The 25,510-nt window shown below is 56.2% G+C and overlaps 1 protein-coding gene and 1 long non-coding RNA gene across 4 annotated transcripts in view; both read left to right on the forward strand.

Moving 5' to 3' along the window:
- The window catches only part of CDH4 (cadherin 4), a 646,269-nt gene that overhangs the window by 381,273 nt on the left and 239,486 nt on the right, over positions 1 to 25,510 (forward strand). The gene's annotated exons all lie outside the window — the stretch shown is intronic.
- Positions 1,566 to 13,798, forward strand: LOC143684493 (uncharacterized). Of its 3 annotated transcripts, none has more exons than XR_013176053.1 (3): positions 1,566 to 1,784; positions 2,625 to 2,704; positions 5,226 to 5,322. It is a non-coding gene; the product is annotated as an uncharacterized LOC143684493 (long non-coding RNA). The 3 variants fall into 3 exon arrangements; XR_013176052.1 differs by lacking the exon at positions 5,226 to 5,322 and adding an exon at positions 11,260 to 11,737 and having other exon boundaries at positions 1,569 to 1,784; XR_013176050.1 differs by lacking the exon at positions 5,226 to 5,322 and adding an exon at positions 13,584 to 13,798 and having other exon boundaries at positions 1,572 to 1,784.

Consider the following 25,510-nt stretch of genomic DNA (forward strand, 5'->3'; position numbering starts at 1 on the left):
TATCTGCCCCCTCTATCTATGGGGAAGGACCATTGTGTCCCCATTTGGGGGCTCAGTCGGTGGGACATGCGTTTCCATGGTCGAGCTGGACAAAGGTGGCTTTTCCATTCCATTACAGCCTCAGCCATGGCCTGATTTATCAGCACCCTAATATGAAATATGGGAGGTGGGGGGTTGGCACCCTGACCTTCTCCGTACACCTGCATCAAATTGGCCAGCTCCCCATCCTTCTGTGAAGGTCACCATGGCTGAAGCATGTGAGGAGCCAGCACAGCTTGTGCCACGGAGATGGGGGCAGAGCTGCGGCCCACGTCCATGCCCGGGCGCCATGCAGGTGGCGATGGTAAAGAAGGAGCAGTGCCCACCAGCCGCTGCTCTCCACCAGCAGACCAAGGGCAGACCCTCATCACCAGCCCCGGCAGCTAATTAGGACAAAGCGGCTGCCCTTCTGTGGGACCCGGCTCATTGCCAAGTCAAGAAATTATTGTTTCCATCAGGCCAGACGCTGCAGGCACTGCTTTCCACGTTATTTTCCCAGCCCCGATGAAATGCAGCCCAGCACAACCTGCACGGCACCTTCACTTCCTGTGGCGCTGGCAGTTGTTTCCTAGAGGTCACCCTGTCCTTAGAAGCTACCATGACAATGGAGTTGAAGATAAATTAGAAAGAAAGAGGACTGGGGACAATGGGCTGGGTGGAGGCAGCTGGAAGCCCACAGGGACGGACCCAGGACACATGCTTTTCCTGAGGACCAGTGGGAACAGCAGCACAGGCTGGAAGTTCAGGAGAGGTGAGAGTGGGGATGGCCCATGTCCTGTGTGTATGGTTAGTGGTGAAATCTCACCTCTACTGTGGGCATGCTGGCTGCTGGTGGAGGGCCCTCAGCCAGGCTACCCATTGCTTCCTTTGTTCATTCATTCCTTCATCCAATGAGCAATGCCTTCCCAGTTTGGGAGCACTGGGCTGGATGCGGGGGACACAGTACTGAGCAAGGCCACCAGGCCTCCACATCCAAGTGGCCACATGTGGTAGACAGACAGACAAAGGGAAACCCCTGCAGGGGTCAGTCCCAGGAAGGAAGAGGTGTGATGGGGCCTCTCAGCAAGCCCGTTGAGAGAGGAGGGCGGCCATGCACCTACGTGGAGAGAAGCATTTCAGAGGGACCCAGGCAGGAGCCCCTGGCTGAGGTGGGGCCGCCTGCAGTGCCTAAGGAGAAGGTGGGCTTGGGTAGGTCTCCGGGCCACCTAAGCTGCCAGCCAACTTCTGCCTAAGGCAAATGGAGATGGGAGGGCTGGTGCCACAGCCAGGAACCTGGCACACATCTCGGCCACCAGCCCACACAGCACACCCAGGGGCCAAGGTGCACCTGCCAGGCGCCAGGATTGCCTGTGTCCTTGGGAGAAGAAGGAAGCGAGTTGCGCTGCGGCAGAGACTCGCTCCCTGCAGTTGGGTCACAGAGAGGAAGCCCCGAGCAACCCTGAGCATCTCCCTCGGCGCTCCTGGGGATTTGGCCCTCCACCGTTGCAGGGCCCTGCCAGGCCCTCCTGGGGGATGACTATCAGGGCTTTTCCCTCTCTCTAAGGGGCAAACAGCTTCTCCAGCTGCTTCTCTCATAGGTCACAACGTCCTTGCGTGGGGAAGACGCGCGTCACAAGGGTAGCCTCCCGGGAGTAAGCAGACTTGTTTCCCCGCGGGAGGGGCTGGTTTACTCTGGAACCACGCACGACTTTTGGCTGAGACACACAGGGGCGGATCCCAGGTTCCCCACACAGGTCACCCCCAAAGTAAGGAAGTGGTCCTAGCAAAGGGACAGGGGGCTTTTCTTCTCGCAGCCATCAAACGGCTAAACTGATTATGAGCCCTCGGCGGGGACCATAGGCCGCAAGGTGTTCAAGGTGGGGACTTCCTGCCCCGCCTCCACGGACATCCAGCCCCGCCTCCATGGACGCTCAGTCCCGCCTCCACGGACACACAGCCCCGCCTCCATGGACGCTCAGTCCCGCCTTCACGGGCACACAGCCCCGCCTCCATGGACGCTCAGTCCCGCCTTCATGGGCACACAGCCCCGCCTCCAGGGATGCGCAGTCCCGCCTTCATGGGCACACAGCCCCGCCTCCATGGACGCTCAGTCCCGCCTTCATGGGCACACAGCCCCGCCTCCATGGACGCTCAGTCCCGCCTTCATGGGCACACAGCCCCGCCTCCATGGACGCTCAGTCCCGCCTTCATGGGCACACAGCCCCGCCTCCATGGACGCTCAGTCCCGCCTTCATGGGCACACAGCCCCGCCTCCAGGGACGCGCAGTCCCGCCTTCATGGGCACACAGCCCCGCCTCCATGGACGCTCAGTCCCGCCTTCATGGGCACACAGCCCCGCCTCCATGGACGCTCAGTCCCGCCTTCATGGGCACACAGCCCCGCCTCCATGGACGCTCAGTCCCGCCTTCATGGGCACACAGCCCCGCCTCCATGGACGCTCAGTCCCGCCTTCATGGGCACACAGCCCCGCCTCCATGGACGCTCAGTCCCGCCTTCATGGGCACACAGCCCCGCCTCCAGGGATGCGCAGCCCCGCCTCCACGGTCTGGGGTCACTGCTCTAACCATTACCATGTCTGCTCACAGGATGCGGCCGGGCTGTGAGTGTTGGGAGACCTTCAAAGCTGCAGGAAAGCCCTTTTTGCTGCAGGAATTCCAGCCCTCAGGTGGGACCTGGACCACAGCCTGGCTTTGCCATGGGGTCGAGTGTGTGGGCAGAGAACTGTTGGCGGCTGGGGCGTGGACTGGGCCCCAGCATGGCGGCTGTCCCGGGGTTCCGTGGCCGGGTGGCATTTCCCTCGCGCAGAGTAGGCGGGGCGCGGGGTGGGGTGGGTGGATGGCAAAGCCAAACCGGAGCTAACAGCCAAGCCAGGCCTGTCGTGAGCTCGCAGGGCCCATGGTTCTCGGGGCCTGGTTTCTGAGGGTTCACACCCCGTGGGAAGACCCAGATGGACCTGAAACAGCGCTGGCTGCACTCCTTGGGCGCCCGCCTCCCGCGCAGTGAGTCTGAGTGTTGGCCCCACAGACTGGACATTGGTCCCACCCCAGGTGACCATGTCCTCGCTCAGGGGAGGGTGAGTGTCAGAGCTCAGGTGGGGAGGCCGTCTGGAGAAGTCCCCTCCTCACTGAAGTGGGGCAGGTACTGCTGGACAGAAATGTAGGGCAGAAAGGAAGCGTCTTCTCTCTTGTAGCTTTGCCTGCAGGACCCTGCACTGGGCCAAGGCGTCTTAACACAGTGGCGTTTCCCAACATCTCCCAGCGAGGGGACCGCTGCCAGCAAAATGGGGTTTATTAGGAACAGTGGGAAGCCAGGAATAGGCATGGGTTGTCATCAGCATTTTGTGATCCCCGGCAGGCTGTGATGGGGAAGCCTAACAATGCAAGGCAGGAACAAAGCGAGAGGATCCTTTTGTTCTCCAGAAAAGTTCCAAAGAATACCCCTTAGAACAGGGCTCTGGAAGTGGAGAGCAGGGGCCAGCCTCCCTTCTGCAGCCAGAGTTGCCGGGTCAGTTGGTAGTATTTTTGCATTTTGTGCATTGTTGAGTCCTCACAGGCATTTTAGTGAAGCTGCTATTTATTCATAGACCAGGAAAGGTGAACGTGACCTTGATTCCAGGGAAGGTGAACGTGACCTTGATTCAGAGCGCCCAGAATTGAAGGTGGCAAAGTGGCTGCTTGTAATTATGCACTTTTTTATTTATCCATATATGCATCTTAAAATCACAAAAACTTTGTTCAACACTGAGCTTCAGATTCAAAAGTGCTCTGCAGAGCCAATCATGAGTGATGTAGTATGCAGAAAAAGTATGGGGGGAGTGGGGTATGTCAAGTGTATCATGTTATTTTCTCCAAAGTGCTTTGAAGAATTTTGCAATTAATCTGCAGTTCCACTTGATTGAAATGTAGCATTCTTGATCTGCAGTTCCATTTGGTTGAAATGGTATGTTCTTGATCTGCATCTGTCACTTCCTCGCAAAGTAAGTGAGGCTGTCTGTGCCTAATGACTGCTCACGTCCCAGGGAAGCCCCGGAGGATCAGTGCTGCAGCCGGGTCAGAGGTGTGATTGGGTCCCCCAGAAACATCGGTTCAGGCCTGCACCCCAGTCCTCATTTATTTGGAAATGAGATCTTTGAAGAGGTGATGAGTTCAAAGGAACCAAACTGAAGTAGGATGGGCCCGAATCCAACACTACCGGCATCCTCATAAGGGGAAACGTGGGTGCAGAGAGGGTCGTGCAGAGGAGGCAGAGCCTGGACCACTGTGCCCACCACCAAGGAATGCCCAGTCGTCGGGGAACCCCCAGGGGGGGCCAGGAAGGAGCTCCTGTGGGTTTCAGAGGGAGCCGACACTGCAGCACCCTGGCCTGAGCCTCCTGGCCCAGGGCCACGAGGGAGCCTATCCAGTGGTCCCCAGCCTCTCGGTCTAGGGTCCCCCACGGCATGTGCATTCAGGGGAGGCCATCTCAGCCTGCTGAGTAAGCCTTCATCCACGTCGCTCCATGCCGGGGAGGACTTGATACCACCCCCTTCAGGTGTGGGGGGACCAGGCTCTCAAGAAGTCCCAGGTAAATGCCTCAGCGAGCAGGTGATAGAACAGTGCCTCCCCGGCCAGCATTGCACCCAGTGTCAGTCACTCACCAACTCCTTCCTTCAGCATCTGAGTTCCTGCCCCACATGGGAACTGCCCTGGGGGCTGGGGCACACCTCATGGGGCTTCTGGCTTCGTGCAAGGAGGCAGGCCGCAAACATGCACAAGCATAGGCCAAAAGGAAGGCACTGGAAAGCATGACAACAAGAGGTAGATCAGATAGCAGATGAGAGGTGGCAGGAGGGCTGGGAGCTGGGTCATTGGGGTGGACAGAAAGCCCACTCAGGACCCCAAGTCTTCAGTGTGCAAAGGGCATGACTGGAACCAGTGGGCCTCCCTGGTTGTGGTGACAGGTGACATCTCTGGAGGAAGGGAGGTGCCGGCAGCACTGACATTTCTGTAAAGCGAGGCTGGAAGGGGTGGGGGATGCTGCCAGGACAGCCTGGCTAATAAGGGGAGTGGGATGGGATGTGGCATTGGCAGGAAGTACAGCCTAATACTGGAAGAATGTTATTTGTCCATAACCAAAGAATTGGTGGGGTCAGAGCCTCTGAATTCCCATGTGCATCCTTTTCCTGCCCCTCCTGTTCCTGCGTTTAGACAAGTCTGCCGAGAGAAGGGCCTTTGGACGTATACAGCCACCTGGTTTACCTCACGAGAGTGAATTTCATCTGGACATCAGTGACGCCTGTACGGCCCTGGGATGGGGGAGGCTCTGGGATGGGGGATGCTCTGGGAGGGGAGAGGCCCAGGGAGAAGGGTGGTCCTGGGAGGGGGGAGGCCCTGAGTGGAGAGGCCTTGGGAGGAGCCCCTGGGCTCTGCACTGAAGTCTGTGCCCTGAACCGCACCCCCGCCCCCAGCCTCAGCCTTCTCATTTTAATTTCAAGCATATCAGATTGGCTATGGATTTAAACAGTATTTACTCAAAACTGCTGCACCTTGTATTTTTCATTTAGAAATATTAATTGTGACCTTTCAGAACTCCCAATTAAACTTTTCCAATAAAATGGAAAGGTTGAGTGAGTGGGGGAGGGGAGGTCCCGGCACACCTGTGTGCTGGGCCTGCAGGGGGAGGCGGTCCTGCCCAGTGAGGGCCTGTGGGGAGGGGGAAGCCTGGCCCCCAGCCGTATCCTGGAGCAGGGGGAAGGCCCATCCAGGGAAGCTTCGTCCCTCACTGTCCCGGGCCGGGCTGTGAGCAGAGCAGGATCAGGAGTCTAGGGCGGACCTAGTTTCCTTGGGGTCAGGACCACCTTTGGTGCCCATTAGAAGCTGCAGCATTTGGGAAGTGGATGGGTGAAGGAGCAGGACCTCTGCCTCTCAGCATGGCGGCCAGATGGGGGCCAAGGAATCCATGCATGCAAGGAGGGAAGTCACTCCTTTCCCAGCAGAGAAGTTGGCAGAAGCAGGCACCTGTCTGTCATTCTGAGGGTGGGCTTTGGGGTGGACGAGGAATGCTGAAGCTGATTTGGGACACAAAAGGTTGCTGGTCCAGCCCGAAGATTCAGGATGTGTCCATTAGAGCCGGTGTGGCCTTGAGGATCTGTCCTTGCTGCTTCCCAGAAGACCTAGTGATTGCCTTAACACCAGTGGACCTTTGGGTTGGATAATTATTTGTTTTGGGGGCCACCCCTGAGCATTATGGGCTGTTTAGCTGCATCCCTGGCTTCTACCCCTCAATGCCAGTAGTGTCCCCCATGGGTGATGACCTACAGTGTCCCCCGACACTGAGAACTCCTGCCCTGTGGTAACTATTGGGAGAAAGGACCCATATCTTAGATGTGTCAGCACCTGTGTCCTCAGTGACACTGGCCGTGTTGGATGTCAGGGCTGGGGATTTATAAATAGTTGTTAAATCAATGACAGGCCCAAACACATAAACTGCTCCAGGTTAGAGCACCTCAGGGGAGTTAGGAGATTTGGGGGGCCTTTGACAGCTGCACCCCGCCCCCCCGAAATACCCATTTCTCTGTGTTATGCACCAAATATGTCTCCACACCTTACCAGTATCCCCTGGGACTCGCTCCAGTGGAGCCTGGAGGAGGCCCTGGATCATATCAGACTAACCCAGAGACCCGAGTGTGAATTGGGGCTCACGAGACATTTCAGCTGAGCCCAGAAATGCCCGCGGGGCTCGGCAGTCCCTAAGCATGGGCAGTGTCCACCCCAGCGCTGCTGCCCTGCTTCCTTTACCTCGCTGGCAGCTCTACCCCCTGACTGCTTCCCTCTTCACTCCCCCTACTTGCCAACAGACTTTAGGAACCTGCTTGAAACACGATTGTTTGTTTGTGTCTCCGTGGCGCCACGTGTGCCTCAGCTCACCGTGGCCCTCCTCAGTGCCGTGAAATGAAGAGTGTTGGTCTTGCCGCCGGGTGGGTGTGTCCCAGCCAGTCCCGGCCTGTGCTCACCCTACCTCGCAGTAACCACTGTCACCCTTAGGCGCGGGCCCTGCTCCCTGGCTTGTGTGCATAGCTGCGTCTGCCCAGCTCACCCCATGGCCGGTGGGAGTTAGGGGGCTCTCAGACGCCGATCCCCGGTGGTGTGGCGGCAGACAGCCAGTCAGGGGAGCAGCCACGGTGACTGCTCCTGGCCCTCCAAAGAAACCCTTCTGACACATCATCCCCCAGGAGACCCTCCTTGCTGGGCACCCTAGCAGAGCCAGATGCAGGACTGTAAATTAAAGGTGGATTAATCGCAGCTTTGCTGAGGGCTTCCCGCTCCCTGGGGCGGATGCATCCCTGAAAGTTGGAAGCTGGTCTCTCCTAACAGCAGACACTTAAAGTCTGAACCCGCCGAAGTTTTAAACTAGGTTAAAGCTGGCAGGATGGCCGAGAGGCTCCATCTGCACAGGGCCTGCTAGGCTGCTCTGCACACGTTTTGTGTCAACAATGAAAAATTACATCCCTAAAGGTCGAATCGAATACCCCAATTGTGTCAAGATCCCCAGATGTGATGTACAGAGCTTGGAGGCCCTTGTAAGTTCCCTGTCGCTTCCTTTCCTTAAAGCACCGGGGGATTTCTGCACAGATCCAACCAGTCAGTTCCAAGGTTGGAATTCTGAGCTTTGAAAGCCGCACTTGTAGCCTCCTCGGGGGCAACCAAGTTCATCCTGTCCCACTGCTTTCAGTGCCCCCTGTTCAGCAGATCTGCAGATGCTGATGACAGAGGGACAGAGCCCACACGGTGTGCTGTCCGTGGCCAATGTGCTCCCTGCCACCTCAACACTCCATCACTGCTGTGCTCCCACTGCCACCGTGCTCCCCACCACTGTGCTTCCCACCACCACCTTGCTCCTAGTGCCGCTGTGCTGCCTGTCACTGCCTTGCTCCCAGTGCCACTGTGATCCCTGTCACTGCTGTGCTCCCTGTCACTGCCATACTCCCTGTCACTGCCTTGTTCCCAGTGCCACAATTCTCCCTGTCACTGCCGTGCTCCCCACCGCTGCACTCCCCACCACTGCCACACTCCCTGTCACTGCTGCCATGCTCCTCTGTCGCCATGCTTCTGCTGCCACCATGCTCCCCACCCCACCGTGCTCCCACTACTGCCGTGCTCCTCACGGCCTCTGTAAAGCCACCTACATCAGCTACAGACCCACCTGCTATCCCAGGGCAACGTCCCTGAAGCACTGACCATTGGCACAAAAAACACAGCTGGCATCATTTGTGGGAGAGCATGGGAGACAATTCTCATAAATTCTTTGTAGGAAACACCAAAAAAGGCATGGGATGAAAGAAAGTTTTTCAGGAGAGAGTTTAATTACAATGAAAGCTCCAGGGGAAGAAGGACACATGGAAATGACACATGGGCCAAAAGAGAAGTTTGGGTTTCCAAAGCAGAGAATGCAAATGGCTTGAATTTGCCAGAAGAGAGGTAAACCGAGTCTTGCCAATCATTTTTGCCCCATGCATTGCACCGACCCAGTGACATTTAGAAAACATCACGGCAAAATGCAGCACAGTGCTCTGTGCCTGTAGCTTGGTGTGAACAATGATTCAGAATTTCGCAAGAACAGAGCTCAGGCAGGACACTAGTGGTGAAGTTCAGGTCTGAAGTGGGCTTCATTCGATCTTGAACATCGGATTTTTGCTTTAACTGCACCACTCATGATTTTCAGACAAGTCAAAAATGCAGTCACAGTAGGGGCCAGAGAGCAAAGTGTTTGCAGCTCACATGTGTCACCATGACCTTCGGCTCCAGAAGCTGCTGGATTCCATGTGCCTGCAGCTCACCCTGGGCTCAGGAATGCAGGAAAGGAAGCTGCATATACCGAACCAAAATTGACACTGTTCTGGAAACTTCTGGGGACTCCAGTCTCTGTCTGTCCCCGGAATGAGTCGGGGCACCAGGCTTGTCCTGCAGAAGTGGGTCCAGGCAGGGCCTGTGAGCATTCCCTCCCCGTAACTTGGTGAAAACTCCAGAAGTAACAATCTGTGTACCCCTGTGCCCAGGGTGGCTGAGGCATGTCTCACGGTCCTGCCATTTGTCCTGGGCATATGTGAAGAGTGTGATCTACTCAGAGCTCGCATGGTTTGCCCGAGATGGTGCCTGTACCCCTTGGCAGAGCTGGGGCTTGAATCTGGGTACAGCTTTGCAATGGCACAGGGACCCGCCAACGCTTTCTGCAGAATTTTCATTGCTGTTTCCCACTGCACAAGAGTGCATCTAGCAGGCACACGAAAGGCATTCATCAGTGGGGTGCAAGGGGAGCTACCCAGAGATCACCCGGCCCTGCTTTTGAGGATGGTGACCTCTTTTTGCAGATGGGGCCAGGGAAATGGTAGCTCAAAGGACCCACAGGGATCCCAGACTGGGGCTTATGGACCTCCACGTCCTAGGCTACCCCTACTCCGCCACGGGGCAGCCCCACTCCCTCCCCTCCCAGCCCCATGAGGCAGAGATCAGACCCCCCACCACCACTCTTTGGACCTCCTGCCTGGTGCCTAGGCTCCCCAGATGCCGTAGGAAGCTGAGCAGGTGGACGGACTTTAGTGGGGACAGTGACACCAAATGCTCTGAGTTGGCCTGCATGCTTTGGGGAGCTGGGGGGGTGGTCCCTGCTTCTAGGACCCCCAATCCCTATGGACTCTGAGGGATCACAGGGCATGGGGCTGGAGTCCAGGGGCTCATGTCCTCCTTGGTGAAGGGCAGGGAAGTATTTGCAGCTCATGTGGGTCATGCAAGGCCAGGTGTCTTCAGCAGTACCCTTCCCCCGGACCATGCATTTCCACTTTCCCTCGTGCTCCCCACTTCACCCTGTCCTCTGCCCCAGTGTCTCTGCTCTTCTCTTCCAAAACATCCTCCTTGGCTATGTTTCAGGCAGTGGGCCCTGCGGAAATGAGCATTGTGACTTAGCAGACCCAGTGCCTTCCTTCACTGGGGCACCCACCAGCCCACATCCCAAGCTCGTCCTATTGGCGGGGCTCTGTGTGCAGGAGCAGACGCAGCCTCTGCCCTTGGAGACTGTTCTTTTATGGGTACGTCAGAGGTCAAATGTGTAATCCTAAGAATACCAAAGACCAGAACAAGGTAAATGCTGGGAAAATGAAAAGTGTGTAGTAGAAAGTTCCACCCTAGATGGAACGCTGTGCATGGCAGGACTGCAGAGCCTTGCTTATTACATGGGCAAATGAGAGTCAGTCTCACTAAAATATTAGTGGTTGATAGTTTTGGATGCATAATTTCCCCAGGAGTAGATTTTTTTTAATGGATAACATCTGAAATGGCATCACCTTAAGTTACAAGATCTGTTTACAGTAACAGGATTCCAGTTGGTTCACTTTGGCAGTGGCTGGGAATTTGTGTCCAGACATGTGGGATGAGTGAGATGTGGTCTCACCGCTGAGGAGATGGTCTGTGAGGGAGAGCAGGTGGAGTCGGGAAAGGACCTCCTGGGGAGACGCTGGACGTCAGGCCAGGGAGCCGGACTGGCTGCGCGAGAACCTCTGTGAGGCGGGAGGCCGACGTGGAGGGGCTCAGCCTGCCCTCGGCCTGCACCCTCTCTGCCCTGGCCGTGGTCAGAGGTGGTGCGTGTGTCCCTAGACTCCGTTCTGCTGCCCCTGTGCCTGCCGCAGCCTCCTCACACGGGTCCCCACGGCAGCCGCACCTGCTCCCTCCCACACCCACCCCAACTCTGGCAAACTTCCACTGTTTATTTGTTTTCCCCGAAACAAGGATGGGAAACTATTTAAACAAAAGCACTTGAGAATGAAACACTGAGGAGATGCTGTGCTGCTGGGCAGCCAGGGCTCGTCCTCAAAAACCAAGACTGCTGCAGGCGCTGAGGCTTTCAGGAGCGACGTGGGGGGTCCATTGTCCCCCAGGCCCCACCCAGGGTACATGAGGGGGAGGGTGCCTGCCAGGAGCCCCCATAAGCCCTTCCTCGGGGCTCTGCTCCCCAAGTGCCCCAGACACAGACCCCATGGACGCGGGACCTGCCACCTCCTGCCCAGCTGCCCGTCCTGGTGGGGGCTGCCATGAGGCTCCTGTCTGGGTACAAGGGACAGAGAAGCATCCTGGGGATGGCGCATTGGAGCGCTCCCTTAGAGGAGGATGAGGCTCCTTGCCGGGGGGTGGGGGCTGGCGGAGCAGCCTGCCCTGGGTTTCCTTACCCTGAGCAGGGGCTCTGTGTCCTCAGCCGGCAGTGCTTCCTTTCCACGGGATGGGACCCAGCGGTGATCCTCTATTGGTGAGAAACAGCCCGGGATTGAGTGGCTTCAGACAGCAAAGAACATCTGTTACTTCACAGTCTCAGTGGCTCAAAACTGTGGGATTGGCTTGGTGTAGGAGAGCACCAGGGGAGTCTGGCTGCCAGCATGGCCTGGCCACAGGCTCAGGGTCTCCCTGTCCTGGGGCTCCACACACCGGCCCCACACGCCAGCACCGGAGACCCTTCCTAGGACCTGGTCCCCGCTCAGGGGCAGGCCTGGTGCCACATCCTCAGGACAAGGAGGGCACTGCCATGGGAGCAGGCAGCAAGCCCCGCCACAGGTGCCCTGGACACCAGCCACTCTGACCTGTTGCATGCTGAGTGACCTGGTCCCGCAGCTGTCCCCACTCACCCACCAGAATGATGTGGCTCCGGGTGAAATCCAGGGAGGAGAGCCCGCTGACCAGGATGCAACCAGCACACGCATCGACACACACCTGTGTGTACCACCAGAGCTTGGCATGGCCGAAGGGAGGGCAGACCTTTACCCAGAACCAGATCTGCCAGTACCCAAGCCCCCATCCACTGGCAGGCTCTGTCCTCCCTCTACCTGCACTGGGGCTGCTGTCACCCACCCCCCGCCCCCGCCCCCAGCCCACCACAGCCTCCCTCCAACCCCCCGAGGCAGAGGGCCTTTGGCAAACCCAAGTTGGTCCTGACGCTCCCTGCTGCACATGCTGCCACACTCCTCACAGCCCCCTCTTTGCAGCTGTACCCCACCCCAGCTCTAGCTCCACACTCGCCAGCCACACCCCCACCCTGGGCCATTCCCTCCTCTAATAACTCCTTCTCCAGGAGTTGCATGGCTGCACCTTCCCGTCCTTGGGGTCTAGTCAAATGCTGCCTCCTCCAAGAGGCTCCCCTGGACCTCCCGGCTGCAACCCCTCCCGCTCACTACACGTGCCTCTCTGCCCCCCACCCCGTCACTACCACCACTCGCAGCACAGCTGGTGGAAGGGGCATGGACCATTCTGGGTCAGGACGTGAGGAGGACAGGAATGGGGAGTGTGCATTCGCTTGTGTGGGACTGTCACAGTGGTGACGTCTGTGCACATGAGCCTTTCACCATTTCTTATTGTATTTCACAAAAGCCTCAGTGTGAGACAGAGATTGAGGTTAAGAACACCACTGATCCTTCACCGGGCAGGTGTGAGTGGCCAGGAGTGGGGTCATTGCTCAGGGCTGGCAGGGACAGCGTCTGCAGGACCTGGAGCCTGGGCACCTGGCCATGGGCCAGGTGTGTGGCAAACACCTGGAGAAGACAAGAGTGGACTGTCAGGGAGCCACAGCACCCCCCCCCCAGGTGACACAGCCCGTCTTCCCTGCACCTTGCCTCCAGGTGACACAGCCCATCTCCCCCCACCCCACTCTAGGTGACACAGCCCATCTCCCCTGTACCCTGCCTCCAGGTGACACAGCCCGTCTCCCCCACACCCTGCCTCCAGGTGACACAGCCCATCTCCCCCACACCCTGCCTCCAGGTGACACAGCCCATCTCCCCCGCACCCTGCCTCCAGGTGACACAGCCCATCTCCCCCCACCCCACTCTAGGTGACACAGCCCATCTCCCCCACACCCTGCCTCCAGGTGACACAGCCCATCTCCCCCACACCCTGCCTCCAGGTGACACAGCCCATCTCCCCCACACCCTTCCTCCAGGTGACACAGCCCATCTCCCCCCACCCCACTCTAGGTGACACAGCCCGTCTCCCCCACACCCTGCCTCCAGGTGACACAGCCCATCTCCCCCCACCCCACTCTAGGTGACACAGCCCATCTCCCCCCACCCCACTCTAGGTGACACAGCCCGTCTCCCCCACACCCTGCCTCCAGGTGACACAGCCCATCTCCCCCCACCCCACTCTAGGTGACACAGCCCATCTCCCCCCACCCCACTCTAGGTGACACAGCCCGTCTCCCCCACACCCTGCCTCCAGGTGACACAGCCCATCCTCCCCCAACCCCGCCTCCAAGGGACACAGTGGTCTTCCACCTCCCCTTCTCCAGGTGACACAGCCTCTCTCCCTTCCCCCACCAACCTTACCCCAATCCCCTGTCTCCACATGACACACGTCCCATCTCCCAAATCCTACCCTACTCTCAACAGGCAGGTGTGAGCAAGTACACAGAACTGGGGAACCGGCCTGGCCTCTTCCAGAGGGTTTCACCGTCTGCAAATTTAATCAAGAAGGTTGTCAGGGAACTTCAGACTTATTACCTTTTAATGACATTTTTTATTACCGGCTAATCAGGAGGTGAAAAAAGAAGCAAGGCAGAGTCCAGCATCCAGTTTCCTGAGTAAATCCGAGCAAAAGGGCACCACGAGATTGGAACGGTTTTGGCAAGGCCCCTCCGCAGACACCCTCCATGTGTCACCCTCATCACAAAGCCCTGGGCGGGAAGGATGTTCTTCTTTTTTTTCTCACAAATGGCACAAGCTAATTATCCTCATTTGCATAGCACCTTCCACCTCTAAAGACTTTTTCCAAAATGTTGGAAAACAGATGATCATGCCTGTTTTTGTAGCCGCGTGAGTTTTCTCATTAGCAGGATCGGGTGGGCCATCTGGGTCTTTTAGTGAAAAGTTTACTCCCAACTGCGAGTTTAAAACTTTGAGACAATAGCCGGGTGAGTGGCTTCTCATGTCTGTGGATGAAGCGTACAGCTTCCTGGCTGCTGGGAGGACTGGGTCCGGGCTAGCCAGAGGGCCACACAATATAGGCTGGAGAGGGAGCCAGGGGACCAGGGGTCGCAGGCCGAATGAGGGCCATGGGGGTGCAGGCTAGACGGGGGGCCAGGGGTTGTAGGCTGGGCGGGGGAACCGCAAGGGGTGCAGACTGGATGGGGCCCGCCTCTGCCTGCGCCGACCAGGCAGGGGCCCCTATAGTCCAAGTGCACATTCACCCTGGGGGACTTCTGGGGCGAGGTCTGCTCTGAAGGAGCAGGCTGGCCAGTGCACCTTTTTAAATCTGCCTCTGTGTTCAGAAAAGGCAGCGCTGCCTATGGTGGGGGTGGGGTGCCGTGCTCTGCCCCCTGGGGTGCTGTTCCCCAAGGCTGAAGCCTGGGGCGGGGGCCCGGGTCCTCAGAGTGTAAGAGCAGACACTGGCTCATCCAGTGACCCATGGGCTGAGTTGACCTGAGGTGCACCAGGAACTCTGAAAAGATTGGAGAGCCCAGGACTGGGCAGCCCCCACTGGGACCCCACCTAATGCTGTCTCCTCCCTGACTCGATGCTTGCCCAAGTCCCCTGTCTTGGGGGATACTGGCTATGGGCTTTTCACCGAGGATCGCTCTCCTTGCCTCCCTTGCTGGATATGAGCTGTAAAGGGGTGGGCCAGACCTCCACTGCTGGCCACCTGTGCCCTGAGCTGGGGGTGGGGAGTCAGGACTCTTGCCCTAACTGTAAATCCCACCGATGGTTCTCACCTGTCCATGCACATCCACTAAGGGAATCCCCAAGGGCCTGAATTTCATGGTTTGTTTTATAAAAGAAGGTTTAGTCATGTTTCCTTTGCACTAAAGACTAAAAGACCTCAGCTTCACCTGGGGCAGGGGGTCCTTCTATAGGAAGTATCAGAGTCTGCACCCCATAAGCAGGGAAAACTAAGTGGGGTGCAAATAAAGCCCAGTTCCACATGGCTCCCCACTGCGGCTGCTGTCACCTCCAAGGCGCCCAGACTTGCATAGCACAGGGCTGCATGCAGCACAGGGCCACATGCACTGCGTCACCTGGAGGGTCCCAGCAGCGGGTCCAGAGACCTCGGGTCTGCCCTCCTCCCAGCCTTGGGCTGATGCTGACACACCCACGGCAAGCAGGGTGGTGCTGCGGGGTCTGTGCCCCCAGGCACTGGGCAGCACCATTGGAACCATCTTAGGCTCTGCCCCAGAGATTCAGTTTCAACTGGGCTGGGTTGGAGTTCTGGCCCCAGGATTTTTACAGGGTCCCCAGGTGATGCCACTGTCCAGCCAGGGCCAGGCCATGGGAGAGACAGCGGGAAACCCAGATGTGCTCTGGCTGCTGGCAGAGGGGCCGCCCCAGCTCAAGTCTCGCCTGCCCCTCCAGGCACAGGTGCATTCCTTAGCACAGAGCGTGCCCAGGCACAAGTGCTCCATAAACACTAGTTCTCACTGGTAGTGCTTTGCTGGGCTTAGAATGAAGCCCCCATCCTGTACGGAGGGGAGGTCGGTACCATACCATCTGGAAGACCAAGTGCCTGGTCCTCTGCCTTCTCTGTGGGGGGAAGGCAGGTGAAGAGAAGAGGAGGTACAGCTGGCTCCGCCCAGCATTCCCCTCCTCGGGGAGCACAAGCAGCTGAGACCCGGCTACCAGTCCATGGAGTCCCGAAAACACGGGCTCGGTGTTCCAGTAGCTAACTCGGGACATGAGGAGCCCAAACCCAGACAGGGGCTGCCCCAGGTCTGCTCGCCTGCTCTCTCTGTTGGGGGTGGAGCTTGAGCAGTCACACCCCAAATCCCTGCCTGAAAGAGGCCACCTGGTTGGCTGGGCTGCCGTGGGTCCAGTGGTCTCTGCCCACACTCACGGATGTGAGCATTGCTGGGACCGCTCGTGTCGGGCATCGTGAGATAAACTACCTGCTAACAGACGGCCGGCAGTAACCGAGATAGGGTCAGCGGGTCCTGGCGGTGCGCGAATGTGCTGGCTCAACTAAAAGAGCTGCTCCCCTGAGCCGCAGCCTTTCGGGCTGCAAACCCCAAGCCCCCTCCGCAGGCATGCACACAGAGGCCTGAGCCTTCCGCAGCAGCTCACACTCACCACACTTCATCTTTGCGGGGTTGGCCACAGACAGAACACTCTGACTCTTGCTGGGTCGAAGTCGGGGTTGGTGGTGGGTTAAGGAAAGTGGACCTTCTGCAGCTCTGTGCCCTGCCCCATCCAGGACCCTCTGTTTAAAGTGTGTTGAGCCCAACGTGGACAAGAGCCCGCTGTGGCCACCCTTGTCCTAGTGGGACATGCCGGCCAAAGCCCCCAAAACCATATATAGGCTTCTTGAGGCCCTCTGCAACCAAACGGCCTTGCGTTTGAAAGCAATATATCATCTTGAGCTTCTGTGGACTCTAATCAGAGATGTAATTTTTTAAGTCTTGGCAATTTTTGTTTGTTACTTCAGAGAGAGAGATGCAGACCCCTGTTTGGTGCAAACGTGAAAGAACATTTCCTGCCACGAAGCCTCTTTGTGAAGCCTTCCAAGGTCCAAGTGAGCCACGGAGGCTTGTGAGATTTTATTCCTTGCTTTCAAAAACACAAGCTGTTTCCCCCCAGAAGAGCGTATAATGTGAGAAAACATTAGGGATATTGCAAAATGGTTGCGTGAAATAACTGTGGAAATATTTCACTAAAGCATTAACCTTCATTTGCTTCTCTTTCCCTCCCAACCCAAAAAGAGATAATTTCTCTGCATCTTTATCGTGTTCCCCTATATAATTGCAGCTTTAGAGTCATGAATGCAAAATGCATGGAGCTGTATTTAGACTCTGCTCACCTATAAAGCCACACAATCCCGTGTTCCCCCAGAAGAGAACACAATGGGAAATTACAGGGAAGCTGAAACTTTCCTCCCCAAGATGCTCATGAACCTCCGTGTTTGTATTGTGTGACGGGGGTGGGGGGTGGTACATGACTTTCTGTTGGCTCCTTTTGTTCTTTCCTTCTGAAGAATGGATAATTCCTTGGAGTGTCTCTTTCACTCTGTAGTTTTTAAAATTAAGATATACTCTGCAGCCCCGAGTGCTGAGATAAAGGTGGGCAAGCACCTGGCTTTGCTTGGAGTGGAAAAGGTGGGAGCACATTGTATTGTAGATACTCGTGGAGTTTAAAAATTGCAGCCACCGCTTTGCATCTTGTTTTTTGTCAGACTCAGAGTTTCATCCTTTTGCATTGTTTGCATCTCTCGGTAGCAGAGGAGGAGGGCTAGGAGTGGGCAGCCGTCAGGGGAGAGTGGAGGTGAGAGGGGGTCTCTCGCCGGCTTCCCTTGGGGTGGGAAATGGCCTCTGCCCCCGGGAATGGGCGATGCTTTCACGTAGGCCGACTCGTGTTTGGGGTGGACGTGTGGGGTACAGAGGAGCTGTGTTCTCGCTGCAGGCTCTCACCCGTGCAGCAGCCCCTGCCAAGCGAGACCCGGGTGCAGGCCCAGCTGGATATGTCCACATCCCTGGAGCTCTCCCTGGGAGGGTTCTGTAGTCTGGCCCGGGCTGGAGATGTCCAGAGGGGACCCATTCCAGAGGGAGAGGCTCTTTCCCTCTCCCATGGGATTTTAGGATATTTGGGCCGACTCTCGTTCCTATGCAGTTAACATCTCCCGAGTAGGCTCTGAATGCCAGGCATCATGCTCATATATTGCCTCATTTGATTTTCACAAAAACCGGTAAGGCAAAAATTCTTGTTTTCTTTTGACATGAGACAGTAAAAATTAGCTCCACAGTCTCCCTCGTTGCAATGGGTCAAGAAACACGGCTCTCTCAGACTCCAGTCCGTGTCTAGTGGTCTAAGTTGCTCCTGCCTGGTCAGATTGGACAGCCAGAGGTGTCAGTAGCTTCCCGAGACCACCCAGCTCATCGGGCGGCTCCCAGCGCTTGGCTCTTCCCAAGCAGCTTGCGGGCTCCTTTGCACCATCACGTTGTTTCTGCACACAGTAGCTGCCAGTTACATAAAAGGGCCCCATTAGGTGATGGGGAGGCAAATGGGGTAACTCAGGTGCATCGTCACTGGGCTTTCTCCTTTCTTCAGCCAGAAGTTTCTGGTACGAAGGCTGCCCTTCCCTGAGCCAGGCCTTCTCTTTTTAAGGAGGGCTCTGAGCCTTCCCTTGGTGTTGTCTGCTGTGTATTTGGTAGGAACCGAGGCTTGCTGTTTGCTAATCAAGTCTGGGCCCAGTGGGACTTGGCCAGCAAGGTTGTTCAGCTCCACACAGAGCAGGTGGAGGGCACAAGTGATGTCAGAGGCGCTCCTTCTGCCACCAGCATCCCTGGCTCTCATTTGTCTAAATCATCTGAAAAAAATGCATGCCTGCACCAGGAATCGAACCTGGGTTCTGGCATGGCAGGAGAGAACTCTGCCACTGAGCCACCGTGGCCTGCCCTTGTACTGCTATCATTAAAAAAAAAAAATCTTTGTCGAGTTTCATGTCAAAATTGTGCAAAGGATAATTAGCTCAGGACAGACATCTAATTTGCATGTTGCAGCACACACAGCATCTTCATTTGGATGGAGGGACAGCACGGTGCAGGACTGTTGACAGCCAGTGTTGGGTCTCACGTAGTGTTTGTAAGGTTTGGGAATCTGGTCACGAACTGTGCATGGCAGTATCGACCGCCCCCAAACAGACTTCATTAACTGAACTTTTTCTGCCAGGGATTAAGTCACCAAACTGTGGATCAAATGGACTGGAATCTCCAGAGACAGAATCTTGCAAGGCTTGGCCTCGTGCAAGGTTTCCCTTCACGGTGGTAGGAGATTCAGTGGTTGCTATTTATTGACGTGTGTCCCCCCAAAAGCAGACTTAAGCCCTAACTCTGAGCAGTGTGCATCCGTCGGGTCTTTGAAGATTTTATTCGTTAAGATAAAGCCAAACTGGGTTAGGGTGATCCTGAGCCACGTGACTGGTGCCCTTCTAAGGGAAGGAAATTAAAGAGGGCTGGAGGGGTGCATGTGCCGAAGCGGAGGCTGAGTGATGCCATAAGCCAGCCCACCCCCCCAGACTGCTGGCGCCCCCAGAGCCCTGCTGTTCTCAGAGGGGCCCAGCCCTGCCCACACCATGATTGAATGTTTGCAGCCCCCACAGGTGGGCCTCTGTGAGGCAGCCCAGCGAATCAGGAGTCGCCGGCCTGCAGCGGGGGGAGGTGTGAGGAGCCCTGGAAGAAGGGCCTGGTGCCTGCTCATCTCCTTTCTGCTCAACGACAGAAGCAGTAGAAATGGGAGCCCCTCTTGTCCAGAAACCTTAGTCTAATAGGAGAGAAAGAGCAAGCGAGATTGCAGAGAGATGCCGAGAAGGGTTTGCGGAGAAACATGACAGGTGCACCCCAGGCTGGGACAGAATGATAGATAATTTGGGGGGAAGGCCTTACAATGGCTTTTTAGAGGCAGGACTTGTTTGTGGGGGCTGCCTTTTTAATTTCCATGTTGTTTGTTGTGGAGTTGAGAGCACAGTTTGAAAGTATAGTTTTGCCTCTCAGTTTCGGGTGCAAGGTCTATGAACAAACAGCAAACAAAGTGGGCCCTGACTCAGTAGGGCAGGCACGAGGCCATCAGCAGGCCCTGCCCCTCTTCCTTCCAGGCCCATAGTGGGTGGTCCCTCTCCACTCCCTTTGAAGTCGGGGGTGGCCATGTGATTGGTGCGTCCCTCTTAGGGGGAAGTTCTAAAAACAAGTGTCGCTCATCCCTTACCTTGGCATTCATGGAAGCAGAAGATGAAACCTCTCTAAACCTCTGTCCCTAAGGATTCCAGAGAGCAGAGCCTCCCAGCTGATCCCCAACAGACATGTAACATGACCTTTCCTATTTTGTTTTATTTTATTTTTTGCATGGCCAGGCACTGGGAATCGAACCGAAGTCTCCGGCATGGCAGGCGAGAACTCTACCTACTGAGCCACTGTGGCCCACCCCCTTTCTTGTTTTAACCTAAGACTTGGGAGTTGTTTGTCACATCAGCTTAATCCAGTCTTATCCTGACTGATACACCCTGAACTTCCATTATACAGAAATGCATAATGGATTTGCAGAAATGCATTATGCATTTCTGTAATGATAACAGAAATTACTCTGGGGTTAATAATTTTGAGAAATAATGAATAAAATTAACAGGTCCCCCTGCAGCAGGACTCCTTGGCTCTTCAGTGCTCTAATGTACGTTGACAGCTTCCAAGAGAGGGACGTAAAATGCAGAGTCATCACGTACATGAAACCATCTGTTTCTGCACCTGAACATAAGCCCTGGAACATTCTTTGGACCATGATGCTGTAACCCACAAAAATCCTGTTGCTCCCTCTTTCACTCGCTTAGGAGCGACCAAACAGGCATCTCAGGCCTTTGCTCCCTTTGAGGTGACCCGTGGCTGAGAAAGGGATGCTGTAGAGAGACAGAAAGAAGAGCTGTGACTTTTCTTTCCCCACTGGAGTAGACTCCATTCTCCATCATCGCGCTCTTGCAGTCCTGGGTCTAATAAACATGTCCCGAGTCCGTTTGTTGGACTTCCAGCCTGGAAGGGAGCTCGAGCAGGACTGGGTGTGGCCCTTTTCCTCGAAGACCCTCCTCTGTGCGCCCCTGCCAGGCCCTGGAGCCTGGGTCGGGCCTCTTGGCGTGGGTGGATTCCCTCCTGCTCTGCCTGTGGCCGCCTCTTCCACCAGAAAGCCTTGCCGAGGCCCAGGACCAGTCAGACCCCTTCAGAGCACCCCACTCCCTGGAGGCTTAAACCTTGCTGCATTCTGGATGTGCCCGCGTCTGTCCCATCAGGCTGTTTCCCCTGTAGGCAGGCCACTAGGCTCCAGAGTTGAAAGGCCGCGTCCACATTGGCTCAGGGTCGCATCTGCCGGGCACGCTGTCCAGCAACGGGCATCTGGGGTGGAACAGGAGAGAAGTCTCCATCCCTAATTCACAGCCCCCCAAGGACCTGTGACCTTAAGGCAGTCCCCAAGTGTCTCAAAGCCAAATGTGTCTTGACTGCACTTGGGGCCAGAAGGGGTTTTGTTGTCCCTGTGCCTCTGGCTCAAGGAGATACAGGAGGAGGCTGCCCAGGTAGGGTTGCGTGCTCTAGAGAGGGAGAAAGCATATTTACACTATCTGAGTCGCTTTTCATTTACTTTAGAAAAATGGTTGGCAGCCAACCCAAGTGTTTGCAGAAGGAGCTGGGCCATAAAGTTCAGATTTGTGTTTGGATTCTGTCTGAGCAAACTGAGGCTGAGAAAGTGGGGTGGTCGTGGCCTGACCGTAGGGGGCAGGCAGGACTGGGCTGGGTGTGGGGACATCTCGTGGCCACACCCATGGATCCGCCGTTTGGTGGTGCCAGGTGCCAGGGAAGCCCCCATGGGGCCCTCCTGCGTGGGGGTCCTGCTGGGCTCCCCTCCACGGAGAGGCTGAGATACTCGCCTGCGGTGCGGGCTGGGTAGGGCCGGGGGGCACAGCCCAGCTCCTTGGGTCCCTACAGCTCTGCACCTGCAAGCTCCGGCTCCTCTGGGCATGTCTTTCTGGCTCCTGCTGTTCACGGAGCTGCCCCTGGAGCCCTCTCACTGCCCCCATGCCATTTCCTGTAGACCCTGGAAGGGCTTTGAGAGGAAAAGGCAGGGACACCCTCCAGACGTGAATGGATGCAACCAGAGCAAGAACCGCCCTGCTGCCCAGGTAGCCCCCAGGTCCTTTGGTCAAATGATGTGAAATCACAGGCCAGGGTTAGAGGTCCATCTGAGTGGCCCCTTCCTCACGTGGACCCCCATCAGCAGGGGAAGGTGGGGAGGGAGGCGGGGAGAGAAGAGAGGAGAGAGGGGAGGTGATGGGAAGAAGAGATGGAGAAGGGAAGGTGGAAGAGGGGGAAAGCAGGAGAGGGGGAGTGAGAAGAGGGTAGGTAAAGGCTGCAAAGAGTAGAAAAGGAAGGAGGGAGGAGGGGAAGGTGGAGGAGAGGAGGTAGAGATGGGGGGAGAGGGGAGGAGGAGGAGTGGTCTCTGGGGACGAGGGAGAGCCATCCGTGGCGGATGGAGCCGGGGGCCCAGCTTGGCCGTGGCCTTGGTCTTGGTCTTGGTCTGCGTCCTGGCCCTGCTGTAAGATCTCTTCAAGGTGCTCTTCCGTTAAGGTGCTGAGTCAGGGTAGGCTTCAGCCTAGGGCACTGGAGTCCTCTGTAAGGAGAGGTAAAGTCAGGCAGAGAGGGAAGCCCCAGGGAGCAGCCAGAAGCCAGAAGTCATCAGAACCCGGAGGAGAAAGGAAGATGTCGCCAGCTGCTTCCTCATGTGAAGGAAAAGCCAAGGAACCCCAAAGATCGCTGGACCCCAATCCTAGGAGCCAGTAAATGACAGCCAGGCTTCTCCCTCTGAAACAGCAAGCCAGTAAATGACAGTGGTTAAGCCGGCACTTTAACAGTGTTGTTTCAGCAACACCATTTGTCTTCCAAACTGAGACACCTTCCCTCCACCTGGGCCTTAATTGGCAATGATTTCATTAGCGTGGGTGTGAAGCACGTGACACAAATGACAGAGATGCTGGCGGGTCTCAAAATAGCCGTCCTTTTTCTGTGCTTTCAAGGCTACACCCAGCCCAGCTCCCCCACCCGTCCCCCCACCCTGCTCCCCCAACCTGGCTCCCCCGGCCTGGCTCCCCACCTGGCTCCAACCCCCTCCCCCCCCCCCCCCGGCTCCCCACCTTGCTATCAGTTCCAACATCTCCCTCTGCACCATCTCCCAATCACAATATTCAAAATGTGGGAAGAGGTGCAGGGATGCAGGGGAGCGGGCAGGGTCCTGGCCTGTGGAGGCCAAGGTGAGGGCCCAGCAGAAGGGAAAGCCCCTCACTTAGACTTGGTCATGGGGGGTGCTGGTGAGCCCGCTTTATTCTGGCAGCCGACAGGCTCTCCCGGGATCCCCCGGGCACTGGGGCTGATGGCAGAAAAGGGAGCAGCGCAGCGGGGAGCTCGGGCAGCCCCAGCAGGCTCGCACCACTGGGCGTGCGCCACCCAGTGAAACACCCAGGGAGTTTTCTTGGAGAGTTGCATCGTGCTGGTTATGACCCCGGACCCCGCACTCAACTGAAGCATCCTGCTGGCAGGGACCACCCTGGGAGAGTCGGGGCGTGCCTGGGGTTCACACCTCGGCCTGCTGCCCCGTAAAGCAGATGCCGGTGTGGTGACTGAAGGAGGCATCCACATTGCATTGGGCCGGCGTAGCTCCGGGCACCTGTAAAGAACGCAGGGGGCAGGAGCTGCACTGTCCTTGGTACCATCTGTCCAAGGGCCAGCGGAGACCCCTGAGTGTTCACTCCCAGCAGTAACAGTGGCCCCGCATTTCAGTGCCATAGTAGAGTCCGGAGCCCCTTGCCATTGCTTTCCATGGGATGGAACTCTCCAAAGAGCATGAGCCTGCCGCTGTCTCCAGAAGATTCCAGGAGTCTACCGAGCATTATCCTGGTTCTTTCCTCAGGATCAGCCTCAGGGGAGCAGGGTGCCCCAACTTCTCCAGGCAGAGCGGAACTCCAGCCTACGGTACTCTTCCAGCAGCAGCGGGAGAGCTGCTATCCTCCTGGGTGGGGCTCCGAGGCAGCGTGCCCGTGTGTTTTGAATATAGCTCCCCATAGCCAGACCTGTTGAAAAGGGTCGGGCAGCCTGGAAGATGCCGTGATCATGGGGACAGGCCGCACCAGCCTCTCAGTGTGTCCTCTGCAATGCGGCCAAGGGCTTGGGAGCAGGACACTCGGCGTCGGGTGGGAATGAGAAGGACGGGGGCTCCCGGTGGCACAAGATGGAGAGCCAGATGCCCGAGATGGGGAGAACGGGTGGGAGCCAGATGCCCGTTCTCCAGCCACAGAGCCTCCACAGGGCCCATTGTCCTCTCCGAGCGTCAGATCCCCCTTCCAGAAAGAGGGAATAACGTGCTCAGTAGCCAGCCTGGCCACCCACACAGCACCCAGTCAATAATGAATGAATGAATGAATGATGAGTGAAGTGATAGGTCATGTTAGTTCTTGGTAAATAGTTATGAAATGTTAGGTTCAGACGCTCAATAAAAACGTAGCCTTCTTAACACTTCTAAAATTAGCCTCATTTGTTTGAAGATCAAATGGAGTCCCAGAATACTGAATGAGGGCTGCCCCTCCAGGGTTCTCAGGGAGCCGCCATTTCCATGAACACCCCCATATCCATGCTGTTAGGACGTCTCCCACATCCCAGGCCATGTAGAGAGGGACCACTAGGCACCCCTACCAGTGCCCAGGGGACATCTCCTCACTAAGCATGGAATGTGAGACCTGCTCAGCCCTGGGCAGCCTGCCCCCCCGGGTGCCGACTGACAAAGTGCTCTCACGGGGACCCTGATGGCCCCCAAACCTGGGTCCTCACTGCAGAGGCGGAAGGGCTGATTAGGGGCACCACCTGAGTAAACGCCTCGGTGCTTCCTTCTGACGGGGCATCCGTGGAGGAGCACAGTGCTCATGGAACCTCCCAGAAGCCTGCCCAGGCTCCCACCCAGAGCTGCTGTCTCCCCGTCCTGCATCAGTGCTCCCCGCGCCCCCATGCAGAACAGAGACACGGGGTTCTGGTTTTGTTTTACTGCTTGATTTTTTTTTTTTTATTGTTGAATAGAACATATGTACAATAAAGCATTTCCTAGTGCATTTTAACAAGTAGTTATAGAGCAGATTTGAAAGTTTGGTATGGGTTACAGTTCCATGAGTTTTCATTTTCTTCTTGCTACTCCAGGACACTGGAGACCAGCAGAAATATCAATGTAATGTTTCAGCAGTCATACTCTTTTGTTAACTCCTATCTCTCTGTTATACTCCTCCTTCTCTTTAAATAACGCATATACACAAAAGCAATACATTTCAAAGTGCATCACAACAATTAGTTGTAGAACAGATTTCAAGGTTTGGTATGGGTTACAATTATACCATTTTAGGTGTTTATTTCTAGCTGCTCTAAGATACTGGGGGCTAAAATAAAATATCAGCATAATGATTCAGCAATTATACTCTTTTGGTAAAGCCTGCCTTCTCTGTTTAACTCCACCATCACCTTTGATCCTTCTCCCACTCTTTAGGGGTGTTTGGGCTATGCCCATTTTAGTTTTTTCATGTCGGAAGAGGCTGTCAATAATATGGATAAGGGAGGTGGAACTAGTTGATGTTCTGGAGAGGCTGGCCCCTCTGCATTTCAGGACTTATCTGGCCCAGGGATCCATCTGGAGGTTGTAGGTTTCTGGAAAGTTATCCTAGTGCATGGAACCTTTGTGGGATCTTATATAATGCTCTAGGTGTTCTTTAGGATTGGCAGGAATGGTTTTGGTTGAAGTTTGGCAAGTTATGGTAGGTAGCAATATCTAACTGAAGCTTGCGTAAGAGTGACCTCCAGAGTAGCCTCTCAACTCTATTTGAACACTCTCAGATAGGGGTTTATTTGTGTAATAGTTTTAAAGTGGCTCAGACAAGAACTCACACTTGTTGCCACTTGGCCTGGGTTTTCCTGCACAGAAAGT

This window comes from Tamandua tetradactyla, chromosome 1 (assembly GCF_023851605.1).
Source record: "Tamandua tetradactyla isolate mTamTet1 chromosome 1, mTamTet1.pri, whole genome shotgun sequence".
NCBI lineage: Eukaryota > Metazoa > Chordata > Mammalia > Pilosa > Myrmecophagidae > Tamandua > Tamandua tetradactyla.